This window comes from Haemaphysalis longicornis, unplaced genomic scaffold (assembly GCF_048455015.1).
Source record: "Haemaphysalis longicornis isolate Haplotype H1 unplaced genomic scaffold, Haemaphysalis longicornis Haplotype H1 scaffold_71, whole genome shotgun sequence".
NCBI lineage: Eukaryota > Metazoa > Arthropoda > Arachnida > Ixodida > Ixodidae > Haemaphysalis > Haemaphysalis longicornis.
The window spans coordinates 908,203-919,983 of record NW_027526425.1 but is presented as its reverse complement, the minus strand read 5'-3'; positions in this window follow the sequence as shown (position 1 = coordinate 919,983).

Sequence of the window (11,781 nt, the reverse complement as noted above, 5' to 3'; positions counted from 1 at the left end):
AGTCATTTTGAATTTCTTAATATGAGCTCCAAATGTCAATTTCGAGTCAAATGTGACAACTAAGAATTGGCGCTCGCTGTGTACCGGAACGGGTACATCCATAATTTTTATATCAGAGTTGGGATGCGTACCTCGTTTTTGCGTAAAGCACACACATAAACACTTCTCGGAGAAAAACGAAAGCCATTTTCATCCGCCCATCGTTGTAACCGATTTACCGTAGTTTGGACCTGCCTTTCACAGATCTAGATGTTACACGAGCGGAAAGTGATCTGCAAGGCATTCAAATAAAGGGAGTACATGACTGGCCGGGGAATAACCTTTGCGAAAGAATTCATCTTGCTGGCAATAAGGGTCACACTCCGCACACTGCCCTTAGGAACTCCCTTTTCCTGACGGAATGTACGGGATATTGTATTGCCAAGTCTCACATTGAAGGTTCGTTCCTGGAGAAAATCTTCAATACATGAAAACATTCGCCCTCTGATTCCCATTGCTGCTAAATTCCATAACGCCAGTGTTGTGTTATAAGCCTTTGCCATATTAAAAAATATGGCAAAGCAGAACTGAATATTAACAAAGCCATGTCGTATCGTTGTTTCAAGCCTCACCAGGTTGTCAGTGGTAGACCGAAACTGCCGAAACCCGCATTGAAACCTATCTAGAGAACCCGAACATTCAAGAATAAAAACCAACCTAAATTTCAACATCTTCTCAAAGGTCTTGCACAAACGTTGATCAAAGTTATGGGTCGGTGGCTTGATGGTCACTCTGGGGGCTTGCCTTCTTTAAGTAATGGTATTACGGTAGCCTTTTTCCATGCTTTAGGCAGCCTACCTGTTTTCCACATTTTGTTAAAGAACTCCAGAACCACTTCTAAACGCCCATCACTTAAGTGCTGCAGAAAGTTATAGTGAATAAGGTCGGGGCCAACGGAGGTAGCGTTGCACTGAGCTAATGCTCGTTTGAGTTCATACAAAGTGAATTCTTTATTATATTCCTCTGTGTTATTGCTATTGTTTTTAATCTTGAACGCTTCAGCATTATTTTTATGTGCCAGGAATTCTTTTGTTTAATTTTATCACTAGAGACTTCTGCAAAGTGGGCACCTAAAACATCAGCTGTGTTTCGAGTAGGTTGCACGCACCGTCTGTAGAACAAAGTGGTATGCTGAACCGCCTGTAGTTGCCTCGGTATTTATTGTACTTACAAAGCTTTACCATGAATTTCTTTTGGCTACTTTTCTGATTTTTCAGGCGGCAGCACGGGCTGCTTTAAAGCGCAGACAGTTCCCTAAGGTGGGGTACCGTCTAAATACACCCCAAGCCTTGTTCTGCTTTTCCCGGGATTCGCGGTACGCATCGTTCCACCACGGCTTTGGTTGCTTGGGAATCTGTCCAGTTGTCTGGGGGATCGCAACTTTTGCAGCTGTAAGAAGTTCCTCACAGATGTTGGTATTTGCCTCATCAATAGACATGCTACTGTCAAAATGATAAAAGCAAACTAGCTCCTTAAATCTTTCCCAATGTGCCCTCTCGAGCTTCCATCGGGGTGCACAGCTCTTGAGGGAAGGAAGGGTTGGCACTTCGTGCAGTAAGGCAGGAAAGTGATCACTTCCATACGGATCATTCACAGCACTCCAATCAATCCATCTGGAGGTCCGGCGACCCAACACAAAGGTCTAGAGCAGAAAAGCTTCCATTGCCTGCAGAAAATGCGTCTTTTCTCCGTTATTGAAAACAACTAAGCTGTTGGTAGTAACCCACTGTTCAATGAGTTTTCCCCGGCTGTCTATTCTTTCCTTTCCCCACAAGTAGTGATGAGCATTGAGGCCTCCCATAATAATTATTGGAGCTGGAAGTTGTTCAACGAGGTCATTCAGTTCCTGTAAGGACACATGATATGATGGTGGAAAGTACAGTGAAACAACAGTGACAAGCTTGTTAATATACTTGTGCTGCAACAGCCACCAGCACAGTGTTAAGTTTTATCGACTTGAGAATTGTGCCTGGGGCCACAGCCAAAGCCACACCACCTGAGGCACCGGTGCAGTCTTTGTCGTTTCGAAGGAGGTGAAAGTTGCGAAAGATGTTGTCATGTCTTTTCGTTACATTTGTCTCCTGCAAGGCTATTATTTTGTGTTCATATTTGTGTATAATTGCAAAAATATGAAATGAATTAAACAGAAAGACGGTAAGGAAAAAAGTGGTCCGGGATGTCTTTCAAGCTAAGTTGAAAATAAACTGCACATCAGTGGCGCGAATTCACAGACTAGGAAAAGCAACCACAGGAAGGCCAGTTATAACCTTTTTCCATAATTATTGTGAAAAAAAAGCCGTCTTGAAAAACGCACAAAAATTGAAGGGAACAGGAATATCGTTGCAAAATGACTACTGCGCAGAAACACTGCACAAGCGTCGGCTGCTCTGGAGCAGTGCGAAAGAAGATAAAGAAAATGGCAAAAAAGTCAAGCTCATTCACGATAAGATTAGCATTGACGACGACTTGTACTTCTGGGATGATGCACAAAACACGCGAAAACTGATTCCAAAAAGAAAAGTGAACGCTGAAATACAATCAGAACATGCGGAATAGCAGTCACGGTCTCGCCAATTTCGTCTGCTCTCTTTGAACGCCCAAAGTGTGGTCAATAAAATAGAGAAACTGCAAGACCTTTTACTAGTATATGATCCACATGTATGTGTTATATCTGAAACTTGGTTGTACGAAGGGATTCAGGATGGTGAGATTGTTTCACCCACCCACCAGCTGTTTAGAAGAGATAGGTGCACGCGAGGCGGTGGCGTCGCGGTTATTGTAAAAAATGGTGTTGATGTGAGGGAGCTAGATCAGATTGATAACCCCGAAAGTTTGTTTTTGAATGTCTCTGTTTGGGGTGTGTCTTTCATATTATGTTCAGTGTATCGGACACCAAATGCTGATGACCAATTTATGCAGCACTTATACAATCACCTTTTGAAGTTCAGGGGAAAAAATTTAATAATTACTGGTGATTTTATACTGCCACAAATCGATTGGACAAATTGGAGTTATGGGCACAGTGTTTCTTGTGACCTACTTGTTGATATTATGCTAACTTTCAGTCTACAGTAGGTTGTCCGTGTATGTACTAAAGGAGAAAACATTCTTGACCTCCTATTGCTCAGTGAAATGTTCAGTGAAGGGATGGTTGAAATTGAACCTGGCATCTCAGATCACAAATTGATTTCCTTTACGTCAACAATGGAAGTGAATGACAGACGACCTCGACAAAAATCTCAGATTAGGGATTATGCTAACGCAGATGATGAATCAATTATTGATCAGTTGGACCTACACCTTAATATTGTCCATGATGACGTTGAGCTATCGTGGCGAAAGTTCAGGGACACTGTTACTTATTGTATCGAAAGGTTTATTCCATTGAAGGCGGTCAAGAAACCTAGATCCAACCCATGGATAAATGGAGATATCATCCAAACTAAGCGAAAACTCAAAAGAATGAAAACGAAACATAAAGGAGAGAGTTCGTGTCTCAAAGAATTAAAAATTGAATTATTAAAAAAACTGAAAGCTGCACGCGAAAAATATTTCAGTCATAGCCTTGCTGATTTCATTACGAACGCTCCTGAGAAGTTCTGGCGGTATTTAGGTAAATCAAAAAAGGTTATACATAAAATAAAAGTTAACGGTGAAATTGTAGAAGACGCCACTAGTATGGCTGAGCAGTTTAATGATTACTTTTGCAGTGTGTTCTCTGACATGGACGAATTTGAACGATGTAATTCAACTAGGTTTTTTGTACACGATATTACAATTTGTCGAGAAGGTGTTTTGGATATGCTCCTGAATATTGACGTTAGGAAGTCAGCAGGCCCTGATCAGATTCCGAACGCTTTTTTGAGAAGGTATGCGGAACAGATATGTGAATTTCTGAGTTCTTCAAATTATCCTTACAATTAGCAGAGATACCGTCCGACTGGCGTAAGGCAAGAGTTGCTCCCATTCATAAAAAGGGCGATCACCTCACTGTGTCAAATTATCGTCCAGTTTCTATTACAAGCACTTGCAGTAAATTATTAGAACATATTGTAGCAGGCTTCATTCGTCAGTACTTGTCAGATCACAACGTCTTGTCTCCAATACAGCACGGGTTCAGAAAGCCTGTCTACTTCAACTCGGCTTGTGTCAGTTGTTCATGAAATTTCGGAAGTGCTCGATTCATCTGGACAAGTTGATATGCTCTTTTTTGATTTTAGTAAAGCGTTCGATAAGGTTCCCCACGGAAAGTTAATTCAAAAAACAAATAGCGTCACCAAACGATCACTCATGTTTGCAAAATTCAGTTATCGAAATTTCCGATTGGTGTAAACTTTGGGGTATGGAAATAAACATTAAAAAAACTGTCTTGCTTCGGGTAACACGGAAAAAAGAACCTAGTGCATTTTTTTATGTTCCAAATGACACCGTCATAACTGAAGTTAGAAAATACAAATATTTAGGTGTTACATTTAGTAATAAATTATCTTGGTCAGACCATATTTCCGTTACGTGTTCAGCTGCTTTGCGCAAATTGTGGTTTTTGAAGAGAAAACTTAGAAAGGCGCCGGCACAAACCAAACTGTTAGCTTATAACACTTTCGTAAGATCGGAACTCAAATACGCGGTGGTTGTTTGGGACCCTCATACTAAAAAAGTCCCCCGCATTTCCCCGAGGGGGAGAATGTGAAAGTGCGAATGCACGGTTGTCGGCCCGCTTGCGGCGCTTCCGCTCGGCACCCGCAGCCAACGTTTTTAGATTAACTCAGTTTGCAAACTGCGCCTTGAGAGGCGGCACCATTTTGTCGCCACTCCGAGAGGTGGCGCTGGCGTTGCGTTGAGATCTAGTTTGAGGCCCGCAGGGGCGCCTTGCGTTTGAAGGTGACGGTAGTGGCGACACCGCGGACCCCGAGCCCATGTGGGTTGGACCCACCCACGCCCTCGGCTGTGCATGGCTTTGCCGTGTCCGGGGAAAAGGGCATTCTGGTGGTTGAGCCAATGCCAGGGTTGTTTTGGACCTTCATGGCCCCCTGGCAGAGGCAACACACCACTTCGGCCCACGCTTCCCGTAGACGGTGCCCCCAGTCTGACCCTACCTGGGGGGAATCAGCCAGTCGCCTTTTCCTGTCCTCTTCTTCATTCTTTTGCTTTCCTATCGTCTTTCCTAACCCTGTCCTGTCATCTCCTTCCTTCTTTGCTTCCATGCTTCTCCAGGCGGCGAGGGTTAACCCTGTGCAAAGACATCACTCTTGATTTCGAGCATAGGGTTATAGTGGCAAGGTACGGTTAGCGTGTGCTGAAAAAGCCACGTTCCCTTGTTGGGCTCGGTGGTGGGCGACCGGCCTTGCCACCGAACACATACTTGTTGTATGGCATCTTCAAATCCCTTTTCCATGAATCGCTCTCTTAAAAGGGGGCGCACCGAGGCAACCACCTTCGAATTTTTTCTCCCAACGAAGCAAGAGTGTTTTCCACGCTTTCACGTGATGCACTCGGAAAATGAGAACACAACAATGAGAAAGATGTCTCCATTTCTTGTGTCCAAATGTCTGTCGAACCTCATTGGGGCTGGCTACAAGGCACAAAAGGTGTCCAATGGCGACCTGCTGATTGAAGTTCAAGATAAGACTCAATGTGACAAGCTCCTCAAAGTTGACAAAATTGGTGACACCGCTGTTACTGTCAGTCCTCACCGCCCCATGAACACCGTGCGTGGTGTTATAAGTGAAGCAGACCTCCTAGACCTTACTGAAAATGAACTCCTTGAAGCCTTCCATGAGCAAAATGTCATCAAAGTTCAGCGGATAGTCATCTGCCGTGAAAACAAAGAAATCCCTACCAAACACATTGTTCTCACCTTTGGCACAACGGTTCTCCCGGAGACCGTAGAAGCTGGCTACGTGAAAATCCGAGTCAGACCTTACATCCCCAACCCGCGCCGGTGCTATACTTGTCAGAAATTCGGCCACGGATCACAGAGTTGCAGGGGTAAGCAGACATGTGCAAAATGCAGCAAAACCGACCATGTGTCGGAAAGCTGCACTGCCCCACCACACTGTGTCAACTGCAGCGGTGACCATGCTGCATACTCACGCTCATGCCAGCAATGGAAAAAAGAAAAAGAAATCATTGCGTTGAAAGTAAAAGAAAACATCTCTTACCCCGAAGCACGCAGGCGTCTTGCTATCACGCATAAGATAGCATACGCCGACGTGGCGCGTCAGGGGGCGGCGCCACGTGCGGCAACTGTCCAATCAGGGACCTCGTTGAGAGGGCCTGAGGAGACATCTTCAGCCCCCCAGGTGCAAACAGCGACACCTGCTGCACCCCAAGGAAATGGTGGCCCGAAAACGGCCAATGTGTCAGCTGCAGCCTCGCGGTCTGCACAGCTGACTAACACCACTGAGACGGTTGTAACCTCACAGGAGAACCGGAGGCCAGCCAAGGCCCCAGGTCTCAAACCGTCAACAAAGAAGCCTTCTTTGGAGGCTATGAACACAAGTGAGCCATCCTCTGCGTCAATCACGCCGAAGGATCGCCCCAAACCGCTGGAGCGTACGAACTCCCAGGAACTGATAAAAAAAGCAGAGCTCCCTAAGGTGTCTCCTACTGGAAAAGGCTCTGGCAGCTAACAAGCTGAGCCTGTCTTTAGTTACAAACTTCTCAATACTAGCAATGGCTTTTTGTAGTGTACTGCAGTGGAACTGCAGGGGGCTTCTGAAAAACTTGGATGATGTTAAAGAGCTGCTCTGGGAGCATGCACCTCTGGCAGTGTGTCTCCAAGAAACCCACTTAAGCAGCAAACACACAGACTTTTTACCCCAGTACACCACATACAGAAAGGACAGGCAAAACACCAACCAACCATCGGGTGGTGTGGCTATTATCCTTCAAAGGTCAACCACAGCTAAGGAAGTTAAACTCAGGACTGAACTAGAGGCTGTAGCTGTGAGAGTTATATGGTTGCAGCGACTAATAACAATTTGCTCCATTTACATTCCCCCAGACAAGCGACTACAGAAATCTGAATTTGAAAATCTAATGGACCAGCTGCCAGAACCGTACATAATAGCAGGAGACTACAATGCCCATCATCCTCTCTGGGGCTGTGAAAACTACGATTCAAGAGGGCGAATGATAGAAAAATTGCTAGTCTCCACTGGAGCTTGCATACTGAACAAAAAGAAGCCCACATACTTTAGTCCCACGCACAAAACATCCTCATCAGTTTACTTAGCTCTCTGCACTGCTACTCTCTTCCCACTACTGGACTGGCACGTCCTGGATGACCCTTATGGAAGCGACCACTTTCCAATCGTGCTGAAAGAGAAGGTAGTGTCGACACATGGGCAGAACAGTGTACCACGATGGAGGATGGGGTCTGCTGACTCGAAAACGTTTCGACAGCTCACCTGTCTTCCGCGTGACTATCTAGATTCACTGGACATCGACAGCGCACTTTCTTTTATCGAAAAGCACATAATTGAAGCTGCTAGTGAATGTATCCCACAAAGTTCTGGTAACCCAAAAAGAAAGCCGATTCCTTGGTGGAATGAGGACTGCCAAAGTGCTAGGAAAAAACAAAATGCAGCATGGCGCCTCTTCCGTAACTCTCCCACGACTGAAAACTACATAAACTTCAAACGCATCAAATCCCAATCGAGAAGAGTGAGACGGATAGCAAAAAGTGAGAGTTGGGAGAAGTACATAGAGGGCATTAACTCATACACCGACCAAAATAAAGTATGGAATAGGATACGCAAGTTGCAAGGGCAGCAGACTTGCCCCTGCCCTCTAGTTGATAATGCTGGTGGCACTCTGGAAGATCAGGCGGATGCACTGGGAGCATACTTTGAGTCGGTTTCAAGTGCAGCGCACTACTCAGCCAAGTTTCTTAAATTGAAACGTAGGGAAGAAAAACTGCAACTTCATCGTAAATCACCTCCAAGTGAGGCATATAATGCTGAGTTTTCTATTGCTGAGTTTGAAGCTTGCCTAAACACACTTGGTAAAGCAGCACCTGGACCTGACAATATCCACTATGAAATGATCAAGAACTTGCACCCAGAAACTCAACTTGCATTACTATCACTTTTTAATAGGATCTGGAACAATGGATATATCCCTCCAAGGCTGAAAGAGGCCATTGTTGTTCCAGTATTGAAGGAAGGGAAGGACCCAGCAGTTGCATCTAGCTACAGACCTATAGCTCTGACTAGCTGTTTGTGCAAAGTATTTGAAAAAATGATCAACCGAAGATTAATGCATTTTCTAGAAGCAAACAGGCTCCTGGATCCATTCCAGTGTGGCTTTCGAGAACAAAAATCCACGCGTGACCAACTTGTGCGCTTGGAGTCCCAAATAAGATATGCGTTCGCGCATAAACAGTACTTTCTGTCTGTATTCTTTGACCTTGAAAAGGCCTATGATACTACTTGGCGGTTTGGTATATTGAGAGATCTTTGTGCCCTTGGGATACAAGGAAATATGCTAAAAACAATTGAGAGCTACCTCTCTGATAGGACATTTCGTGTAAGGATCGGCAGTACTCTGTCTAAACCATTCACACAAGAGACAGGGGTGCCGCAGGGAGGTGTGCTGAGCTGCACACTTTTCATTGTAAAAATGAATTCCCTACGCACTGTACTTCCGCCAACCATGTTTTACTCAGTGTATGTTGACGATGTGCAGATCGGCTTAAAGTCCTGCAATCTCTCCTTTTGTGAACGCCAAATTCAGCTGTCAGTGAATAAGCTGTCCAAATGGGCAGATGAGAATGGCTTCAAATTTAACCCCTCAAAAAGTGCCTGTGTACTGTTCTCGAAAAAAAGGGGCATTGCCCCTGCACCAGAAATCTACTTAAATGGACAGCCGCTTCCTGTTAAAACAGAACATAAGTTTCTCGGATTGATTTTCGACTCGAGACTCTCGTTCACCCCCCACCTGAAGCATCTGAAACTGAAGTGTTTGAAGGCAATGAATGTGCTTAAGATACTAGCACACAAGAAATGGGGCACTGACAAGAAGTGTCTACTACACCTGTACAAAAGTCTTGTTTTGTCCCGCCTAGATTATGGATGTGTAGTTTATGGGTCAGCCTATAGCACTGCACTGAAAATGCTTGATCCTATCCACAATCTGGGCATCAGGTTGGCCACAGGGGCCTTCCGCACTAGTCCAGTACTGAGCCTCTATGCTGAATCAGGCTGTTGGTCTCTGGAGTACCAGCGAACTTTTATTGGTATTATTTATGCCCTGAAGGTTACGTCACAGCGCGAGCACCCGTGTGACTCCCTGATTAGAGATAACTCAAGAATGCTGCTCTTTTCAAATCGACCTTCCTTAGCTCAACCGTTTCCACTGCTGATCAATTCCATCTCTACAAAACTATCGATCTCGTTTGATGACACTTTCAAAATGGCCCCAGATGAATGCGTGGCACCCTGGGATACAAGCATCATATCATGCGACACCTCATTTAGACAAGTAGACAGGAAAGGCTCACTATTGGAAGTCAAACAGCACTTCGCATACCTCCAAGACAAGTACAAGGCTGCTCAGTTTTTCACTGATGCATCGAAAACCAAATCGGCTGTGGCCTGTGCAGTTGTTGGACAGCATCTTTCAATAGCAAAAACAATGCATAAAAACACAACCATATTTACAGCAGAAGCACACGGAGTATATCTGGCTGTGGACCACATTATCACAAGCAAAACACAAAAGTCTGTTATCTTCACAGACTCACTCAGCGTTGTCATGGCCCTGTCCACAGGAAAGGGCACCAAGAATCCCACATCTACTGCCCTTCTTAAAGCTCTGTACAAAGCACACCAGCTAAATTTAGAAATTATAGTGTGCTGGGTTTCTGGCCATTGTGGCATAGCTGGCAACGAGGAAGCCGACCAGGCTGCTGCCAGAGCAGCTGAAAGAACCAGTATTGACATCACGCAAGTACCTTACCTGGATATGAAACCAGCAGTAAAACACATACTCCTTCAGCTCTGGCAGAAAGAATGGGACGGAGAAGTAAACAACAAGCTTCACTTGGTACAACCTATAATCGGCCGATCAGCTGCCAGGGAAAAAAACAGGGCCTTTGAGGTCTGGCGATGCAGACTACGAATAGGACACACACATGGCACGCATTCCTACCTCCTGACTGGTGACCAGCCGCCAAACTGTGCCAGATGTGGCGAGGGTCTTTCAGTCCTCCATGTTTTGGTTGAGTGCTGGGCAACGGAACCAGAAAGGAGACGCTATTTCCCGGAAATGTACCGTAAGAATATGCCACGGCACATTGCAATGTTTTTATCAGACTGTCCTGTGTTCGAGTTCAGCAGAGTTTTAGAATACCTTGATGATATCGGTTTTTTAAAGCAGGTTTGTTTTAGAAAGTAGCATTCTCGTCCACCTCATCACCTTGTTCATCCGTAGGGTTCTATTTACCATGGCCCTATACACCGTTAGCTCATTCCATGCCTCATCACACTCCTCACTCATCTTTTGGATCCGGCCCTTTACACCGAAGTAATTTTATGCACTATTTGCACTCATTTCATTAGCACATTTTTCCCTCATCGTAGCAATGGCGCTCTTGGCCTTAGATGCCCTTGCGCCAAAAAACCCCACCAAAGAAGATCTAGTTTGAGGAGCGGGGCTCGCTCCAGCCATGTGTTTTCGCTGTGCTGTTGGTGCTCGGCTGTCCATCACGCCTTTATTAGCGCATTAACTATGTGCTGTCATCGTGCATACATATTTTAGTGGATCTCTGAAGTGTCGGTGCAGTTTGTTGACGTGCTCCGCGCCGGGCTGCCGTTCGGGGTATGCTTCGGCAGCGGCAAAGTCCGTGCCGCGGCATTTCTCCAAGTCGCCGAAGGATCCTGCCAGATTGAACGCGTGGAAAAGCGCGATTCCGCGGAAAGACTTCAAAGTTACGTCATAAACATACGTTTGTGGCATTCATTGCGAGTTTCAGACATCGTCATCTGCTACGAACACATCGTGAACGATAAAACTAAGGATACCGCGAGGCAGGTGGACCCTGAGGGAGAGCGCGGTGCCCCGTATTATCCCTAACGTACTTGAGCATCTGTCCAAACAAAAGACGCCAAAGTCATGCAGAAAACCACCCAAAGGGAGTACAGTGGTTCCCACACATGTAGCGTCCTGCCAAAATGATGGGCATTTAACTGGCGAAAGGGATGGTATGGGCGGTGTAAAAACCGCCGAACTCAAGGAACTGTTTTGTGCCTCGCTGTTGTGCAGGAATTCAGCATATGTTAATCGTTTGAATCGTCGAATGTGAATACTTCGCCCAGCCAGCTCGAAGAGTCGGGGGGAATTGACAGAAGGCTGAAATAGTCAGGCAAAACTTGTTGGTTGAAGTTAGTTCAAGAGTTGTGCTTCTCCCGCCGTGCAGCTACAGCGATAAAAATCGGAATATTCACCCTCAGCTGACAAACCACTAAGAATATAGCAACGTTTCTCCGCCACATTGTTGCCTTAAATATTAGCCGTTGGAGCAAATGGTATACCTGTCGCCAGGCATTTCATCAGCAACAACAGCCGTGAAAAGGGCAGTGTGTGGCACAACAGATGCACGGTGCTGTCAGATCAAAACTTTTACCCTACCCGGCGCGGTGGTTAAGGTGTCGTGCTGCTGGGCGCAAGGACGTGAATTCGATTTCCGACCGCGGCGGCCTCTTTTCTGATAGATGCGGAAAGCGAAAACGCCCGTGT